Consider the following 9,097-nt stretch of genomic DNA (forward strand, 5'->3'; position numbering starts at 1 on the left):
TATGAGCCCAAGCAGTTTGTTTATTACTTAACCAATGAAATCAACAGATTGATATATGACACTCCCACATCAGTATACTACTCTTGCAGAGGACCCTGGTTCAATTTCCAGCATCCATATAATGACTTACAACCATCTGTAACACTAGTTCCAACAAATCCGATGGCTTCTTCTGGCTTTGGCAGGCAGCAGACATTCATGTGGTACATGTGCATACATATGGGCAAACACTCATACACATAAAAATAAACCAATCTTGGAAAAAGGAAAATGCAGAAACTGAAATCCTCTCTAACCCTTCTATGAGTGTATAAACTGAGGACATGGCAGCTCCAAGGTATGGTTGAGGGGAAAGTTTTTCTTGTAGATATCAGGGAGAGTACAGCTAGAGGCATCTGGAAGTGTGCAGAGCAGAGGGAGAAAGTAGCAAACTGAACATGGCCAGCAGACTGGAATAGGTCATTGTGGGAGGGGGAGTGGAGAGACAGAGATGAAGAGAAATAGCTTAAATAGTAGGCTTCTACAGGAATGAGAAACTGGGTGAAGGGAAGTTCATGAGCTGGAGAAATTCAGGGTGGGGCACGGTAAGAAGAGCTGAGAAGACCCATAGATCATTGTGGTATTGAGAGAGCCTGGAGACCAGCGTGTGCTTGTGTGATAATTAAGGCAGTATAGATAGCCATGTGTCCAGAGTTTCTTTTGACCTGACATTAGGAGATAAGTTATTGGCAGTTAATGTTTTTTCTTTGAATTTTAGTGTAGAAAAGGTTTTTTTTTTTTTTTTGGTATCTTTTTGTAATTTGAAAACAGTTTATATATGGCCCATTTAACTTGCATATTCATCTCTCCAAGTAAACAAAGAGACAAGACAGTGACCTCGTCTTCTGCTGTTTACAAATATTTGAAAGATGTTTAGAGAAAAATGTAAAATGTCCTAAATAAACACACCACCGTTAATGGTGAAGCTATGTTTCTGTTTTGGCAAAAGGAGAACACTTGCTTTATTCTCACTTTGATGATTAGTTTTATTCACTATGACTCTAGCCAGGAACCCTGCAGGGTTCTCCCTCAGTGATCCATTGGATCTGGCCTTCATCGTAGAATCCACAGGGGCACCACTCCTTCATGGCTAAATCCAGGTCACCCCTTCCTTCATTACTGTTGTCCTGAGAGGAAATGAACATGGAGAGCATTTGTGTGGAACCAGCAGATGTCTGTGGGACCCATGCAGCCTTCTTATCTCAGCTGAACTAATAGAGGTAAGATGGAATTAGCCACCGTGTTTCACATGGAAACAGAGAGAATCCACAGCTGTTATCTGGCAGCTCTCATCTCATGAGCCTGTGAAGTGACAGCTTCCGCAGCTGGGAGCAGAGATTGGGAAGCCTTCTACCGTCTAAAGGTGCTAATTAATGTGCTACCTAGATGCGTCTAGTGACTGGAGCTAGTTACATGCTCGTTTTTAAACAGCTGACCTTTCTCTCCTGGACCTCATCATGAGTGCTCTAGGTAGTCAGGAAATCATAACAGATATTAAATCTCTCCTATTCTTTCAAACCTTTACAGAAATGCAAATCATTACCTTCAGGAGGAAGCACCCAGGCATATGAATTTATATCAGCAATGTTTGCCGATGAGTCATACCTGATGTTGTAAAAGCTATTCAAGTAGGAAGGCAGTCGCTGCAATAAGGAAACAGCAGGGGGAATGCCGCTATGTCCTGAACGTTGAGTTCAATGTTGAGTTTTAGAAGCATGCAGAACACTTTTCCCCAAATACAGATAATTACACTAAAATGTTTGTTTATTTGTTTCCAGTATCACCACAGGAAGAAAAATTCGACTCCTCTAAATATAGATGGCTATTGCAAAGCCAGAGAGTAAATCTGTAAGGAGGCAACTTGTGTTACTATGTTAGGGCAAGAGCTCAAACTCATGCAGGTGTGTGTTATCGATGCTTCAATTGTTACATCTGGTAGCTGTTTAGGTGTCAGTGGATAGTACTTCAGTACTGTACAATAGGTACAATAACAGATGTTACATATCGCAAGAACTACAGGGAGTCAATATAAGCAACAGGGTGAATCTGATTACTGGAGACACTAAGCAGAAGAAGAAAAAGCACACAAGGGCAGATGAACCTATGGCTGCAATTTATGAAACTACTGCTCTCATTGCAATATAGAGTGCAATGAATACACCAAGAAAGGTAGTCTTGGAATAACAGATTCTGTTTAGGGGGAGGAAGAGGGGAAAAGAGTAAGGAAGAGAGGTGGGGGAATAGGGAGGAAAGGGAAAGAAGAGGGAGCGGGAGGGAGAAAGAGGTAAAGGGGGAGAGAAAGGGAAAGTCGGTGGAAAGAGATGGAGAAAGAGAGGGAGAGAGACAGAGAGAGAAGGACAAAGGAGGGGAAAACTAGCCAGTCACATGGTCTAGTGAAAGAAATGTGGCATTGAAGGAAAAGACAGAGAAGCTGTGGCTCTAAGTGTCAAAAGCTCTCTGACGGGGAAAGATGTACCGGTGTACCAGTGGGGCTCACAATGTAGCACCTACCGACTGAGATGCTTTACAAAGGCTTAAGGGAACTAGATCTGATGGGAAAAAAAGCCTAACAAAACACGATTCAAAAGAAAAGCAAACACACACACATCTGGAGCAAATAATTTTGAATAAAGAGACCCAATTGGGGAAAGAAAATGTGTAAAGCCTCAATCGGAGTGAAAGCAGCCAGCAAATTCTCTCTGGATTGCAAGGCATTACAGCAGCTACGGAAGGCGAGTCTTCCCTCTTGGGGTTTCAGGCGCAGAGCTGCCTCGTTAGGAGACACCGACAAAGGCATTCGCGGCCCTCTTTACAAGTAGAATAAGGTCCTCGTTACATTTCTGCGGTGAATGAATCCCATCTGCGTTGGAGAACACATTCTGAAGTAGGTGAAGGTGCACACGAGGCGGTACTTCTGCCCCCTTAGCATTCCTAATTGAACACACCGACAGGAACTTGCCATTAGCAAACTAATTGTCAGCTCTTGAAGGAACCATTTAATGGTAGGATGTAGTATGTGCCGGACAGGGTTATAAAGCACTTCATCTATTTGAACCATTAAATATTTGCAGCAAACTCTTGTCTACATGAACAGATGGGGAAGCTGAGTTGTAGACGCCTAATGTCCTCCCCAAGACCGTGCTTTGAATAAAGGGTGGTTTTGGGATCCAAACCCACACAAATGCCTTCCTTACTTGGCGGCTCTTCAGTGACGCCTCCATCTTCCCAAGTAGGAAGAAAAGGAGGCTAACTAGGTAGTTCTCTACAATTTGGCAGATAAACATCTTCTATGAATGAGGTCAGAAGAACCAATAACACATTTCTAGCCTTTACTGTTTTCCTAGGATGTCCTGCCATCACCTCAGCTTCAAAGAGCTAGTTTCCTTCCAAGGGTAAACTGAGGCCTGTTGGATATGGGATCTAGGTTTTTCTTGTGGCTTCTGTCCTGGACATTTGTGGGCTTTGGTCTATTGAGCCTCAGTGGCCCTTGGAAAACGGGATGAGATGAAACTATGTAGAACCTGCAGAAATCTCAGGATCCCTGTGGCATTGTATTTGAGATCTATAATTAATCTTAGGAGACTTCTTAAAATAACTACAATCAATAATTTTTGAAAATTGCTCCATGCAGATATATGTTATGTATAAAATGTTGGATTTTCAGTGTCTTCTGGAACGGCAGAACTGCTATATTCATGAACCTGTAGTAGCTACGGTTGTTTACTGAAGGCCTGTGCAAGATCAAGCCAGTCAACATTCTAGCATAAAGGAAGGGAAGAGCTTATGAGCCCCAACCCCTAACTGAGGAGTTATTGATAGCTGATGGCCTATCTGAAAGGGAGAAGCATGTATGGTCCCTGCTCATGAACATAGGGGCAGCGTAAATTGGACTCGGTGGGTTATTGAAAGGGCAGAGGGGCTGGAGAGATGGCCCCGCAGTTAAGAGCACTTGTTGCTCTTGCAGAGGACCCAGGTTCAGTTCCCAGCACTCATATGCTCCCTCACAGCCATCCATAATTCCCATCTCAGGGGATCTGATGTCTTCTGAGTTCCTTGGGCTCTAGGTATGGATGTGGTACACATACATCTACACAGTAAAACCCTGTATGCACTGGGTGGTGATGGCCCATGCCTTTAATCCCAGCACTCAGGAGGCAGAGACAGGTGGAGCTCTGTGAGTTTGAGGCCAGTCTGATTTACAAGAGCTAGTTCCAGGACAGGTTTCAAAGTTACAGCAATACCTTGTCAAAAACAAAACAAAACAACAACAAAACAACAAAAATAAAACCTGTATGCATAAAATAAAAAGTAAAAAGATTTACTTAATAAAAAAGAGGATATGAGGTTGGGAGGAGCTGGAAAGTGGAGGCCTGAATCTGACAGGAGTGGATATGATCAAAATTCATGTGTATGCAAGTAGGAAATGCTCAGAGAATTGCTAAAATTTTATACTAAAAATACTGGTTTCTCTGGTGATACCCTTTGCCTTTTCAGAATCTTACTGATTGGTGTCCCCATGACTGTGTGTCAGAGGAATCCATGAGTTCCTGTAGATGCTATGATTTCTGACTGTGCTACTGTGGTTTTCTGATTTATCTTTTCTGGCCTGAGGTCTCTCCATTAGAACTGCTACATCCATCACACACACAAAGGCTTGGTATCTGTAAGTTCCTTATCCAAACCCAAGAACATTGTACCACGAGTCTCTCTCCCAGCACTGGTAGCTCGGAGACTCTCAGGGTCTGACCTGGTGTTCTATGTCATTACCCTTCAACCCCTCACCATCCTCTTATTCTCATTTGCGTGTATTTCATTGCTATGTTCTGAATTATACTTCCCTAATGTTGAAGTGGGATTTTTTTTTTTTATTATTATAGGGTAGGAAAATATCCCGGGAGCATGAAGGTTTTCTTTATATCCTTAAGGAACTCAGTGTGTCAACCACTTCCAGATTCTGCCCATGTCCAGCCTTGCTTTGGGCATTTCCAAGCTATCATGGAGAAGGGAAAATAAAGTCAAGCAAGAAAAGGGGCCAAGCTTCATTTGGCTGCACAGAGTATCTGTGCCTTCTGGGAAGGACTGGGGAGGGGGGAAAGCCTATTCAAAGGGCATTGAGCTAACAGGTCACCCAACTCTCCTTTACCACAGGTGTTGGGAAGCATGGTCTTTCTTTCCTGGTGACTCTATAAAGCTCCAAACCAAGCACTACACACAGAGAGTTTAAGACGAGAAACAAATTCACCCAGGAGCAATTTGAGATAAACTACAAACTGATTGGAAGTGCTAATTATGAGTTCAATGTTGTACATACTACCATTCACCCTAATTTACTCAATCTTTTGGCAAACATTTTTTAGGTGCTATGCTAGATACTGGAGATCATAACTGATTAGTGTATGATTCTCCTCTTAAAGAAGTCAGAACCTAATAGGGAAGACAGATGCACACATGGTAATCCTAATAATGATGTACATTTCTGGTTCTAGGAATCAAGCACTATCCTATTAATGAGGAAGGGGAAAATTTGGTCATCTGGTTTTGGAGACGGGCATTTGAGGTTGGCCTTGAAGGACAAGAGAGCTTCTTAGTATTTCATTAGGTTGTTATCCTTCATATAGCAAACATTGAAAAGTGCTGATGCCTAATAATCTCAGATAAAGGAAAATAGGATTTCTTGAAGGGTGAGTCAATTATTGCCCCCAGCGGTGTAGATTGATCAGACATGGTTCTAACATGGCATCATTTGGCTCATATGAATAACCAATATCCCTGAGATCATTGTACAGATGATAGATAGGAGGAAAACTTGACATATCACAAATGCCAAACTAGTTGTTGAAATTGTCATCTCTCCTGTATTTTTTTCTTTATGAGGGTTTTATATTTTCAGGCTTGGGACCTTGACATCACGTTTATAAGCCAGTAGTTCAGCCCTAAGTGCGTTCTGATGAATGACTAAAATTTATCACCGTGGTGACACTTAATTTGGGTCCAGTGAGAAGTCAACTTAAAGCTATAAGTTTTAGATTTTATAATGAAATTTTGATTAAACTGGGCCTTTTCCCTACTGTCATTTATTTTGTGAACTAGCACAGTAGTTAGAAAATAAATGGTGGGAACACAACCACAAATTCTGTGTAGTTATCAGCAACTCTATATTAAATAGTAATGGTTGCGTTTTCTTCCTGTATTTAATTTTTATTGTCAGGCATCCCAAGGAAAATAATGAATAGTTTAATGTTGAAAAAATGGCTACTTCTGTTGACTATTCTTATGGGGATATAGAGAGTGGTGTCACATATGTGTGTGAGAAAGGAAAAAAATTCTATGATCCATTGATCATTTCAAAAAGACCCATGTTTGAATAGCTTAGTAGACTATCAAATGACGTGAATTTCTGTTTAAACTCATCGCTGAATGCAAAGCTCTGGTTGTTTGAAGGCGTCAGTTCTGACTTTCACCACCAGGTGGGAGTAGAGCACCAGAAAGAGTATGAAATAGAGCCCAATGAAAAAGCATGTGTAAAATGTATTTATGATAAGAAAAACATATTCTGAAGCAAGAAATAAGAAAATTATAGAAAGAGTCAACTAAAATCTGGTAATCCTTGTGGCGCTGCATAGCACTAAATTTTGCTGCTTTATAGTTGGTAAATTTCTTGCAAATTTTGCCTTCAAACTAAATAAGTAGTTTATAAAGCAGAAAAACTGAAGGAATACTAACTGTGAGTAAAGAGAAATAACGCTGTATTTTATGTTGAATGATAACGTGAAATCTTAAGCATTTGGGGTTGGTTATGTTTTGTCAGATTGACTGGCTGGCTGGCAGGGAAGTGATTATTTCAGAGGCTGTAATAAGTAGAAAAGAGATCACTCCAAAAGCTTGCTTATGCTTGGCCATGTGTTTATTTCAAGAGGTAAATATTTAACCTGAACCTCTAGCCTTGCTTACTGGGCCTTTTATCAGGAGGGAACATCAGGTAAATCAACTTTTTACCAAGTCTGCCTCAAGATTCTCTTCAGGAGACATTTCCTGTCTCATCCACCTGAGGCAGCCTCCAGAGAAGTTGGGTAAACACAGACAGGTGGGCTCTAGTGGGAGAGCTCCTGATTCCTAGGTTTGGAGCAGGAACTGGGGTACAGACTTCAAGTATGTGCAGCCGTGACTCTGACGCAGTGGGGATGGGTGCACCTTTTGAGACCCGCTGTTTTCTATGCATTTGTGCAGCTCATGGGGGCAACACCCAGATAATTCTGATGAGTGTTCCTTATTTGTTAAGGTACAGCTTGGGCTGGGAAAATGTTGTTTGGCACTTGGTAACTGTTGCCTAAACCCCCAAATGTTTTCTTTTCATAGTTTTGCAACTGGATTTATTTGTTTGAGTTTGATCTGACTATTGTCTTACAGAGTAGATTGCACTAGTGTCTCAGGTGGGCTTAGGTGTGGTGTGTGTGCACTGTGGCTTTGCAAGCTCGCTGTCACAGGTGTGCCGTGGGCAGTGGCTCCTGTGCTGCCCTTTGCAATGCCAAGGAGCTGGAAGTGTGTAAAGCAGGCAACTCATCAGCTCTCATGACTGTCACCAACCAAGGGCAGACACACTGTGGTCTTCCAGCACATGTGCTACTGGGAAGCTATGCTTTCAGGAAGTGATGTAAAATGAAGATCAGGGTAGTTATTGTCCTTAGTTACTGAACCTGTGTGCATTACTCATGGTTCTCCAGAGAAGATAGAACCAACATCACTCAGGTGTGAGCCAAGAGAGCCAATGGAAGTTCCAGCTTAAAAACAAAAAAGTGTAAGGGCAAAAAAAAAAAAAAGAAAAAAAAAAGGCTGTGTATAATTGCAGTTGCAGAAAGAGAGACAGACAATGGTAGCTGCGGAGCACAGGCTATTACAGGTGTGCACACACACTCACCTGTTTACCTTGGCAGCACTGCTGTGCCTCTTTGAGAACTTCTCCATTTGATCTCTCTCCCAGCTTGGCGTCTTTGCTTTCTCTTTTGGTGCTCCCCTTACTTCTTGCCAGTGCTCTCTATGGTTCTGGAGAAAGCACAGATCCTGAGGTCAGATCGCCAGATGTCAACTGCTGTCCTACCACTCCTCTCTGAGTCCTTTTCCTCCTCCCTTGGTCTCTGAATGGGGATTACCTGGAAACAAGAACAGAAACCACCGCAAGGATTGTTGTCAAGATTCATTAAGTTCAATTCTTGACAAATGCCTATGTTCAGCAAGTCAGCTGTTGCTCTCTGCCCTGCTACGACATTCTCCTGCCTGATTCTGCAGTGCTCCCTTGATCCAGGGTTTCTTCTTCCCTGAGAGCCTCTGGCCTCCTCTGTTGGTGGAGGGTTAGGGAGTTTCTACTTCCTGAGCACTAACTAACCCCTAGTGACAGACAGCAGCAAACTCTTTAGCTGGACTGGCAAGAGGAGTGACCTGTTGTTTTTGTCCTCTGAGCATATTCTATAGACGACGTCTGGAACGATTTGGCTCCAGAAATCAATATTTCTCATTGGAACCGTTGAGAGTGCCGCATCCCATAGCACGTTCTACTCATTAATCAGTGATTAATTGAAGACGTTTCCTCTGTTCTCACTCTACGGGCAGGTAAAGGCCAGAAATACGGTCATCCAGCTTCTGTTTATTTTTTAGCTATGTTTCTAGTAGAATCACCGCTTGTTCAGGTGTGGAGTCCCCTTTGTAGGCCATTCTCACTCAGTTAAATAGGTTGCTGTTCTTAGTCACCCCGAAGAAAAAGGCTTCATATATATGACGTAAGGACCCTAGTACGAGCTACACCCTCATCTCTCAAAGCTAAATAGTTTTGCCATCTTGTGGGTATAAGTCTGTCTTCTAGGAGATGAGGGCCAGAGGCCACAAAAGCCAGAGAAGTGATTTCCCAGTCATACAGGATAGGGAAATAGAGGGTTTCTTCCCTTGCATGATTTGAAGCATACATTTGGGTGCTATGAGGAACATGGCAGATACAGTTAAATAGTCAGGCAAATGTAACCTGAACAGACAACAGTTAAAAATGGTTTTCCTCTATGGAATAACACAT

This window comes from Microtus ochrogaster, chromosome 1 (genome assembly GCF_000317375.1).
Source record: "Microtus ochrogaster isolate Prairie Vole_2 chromosome 1, MicOch1.0, whole genome shotgun sequence".
NCBI classification, from domain to species: domain Eukaryota; kingdom Metazoa; phylum Chordata; class Mammalia; order Rodentia; family Cricetidae; genus Microtus; species Microtus ochrogaster.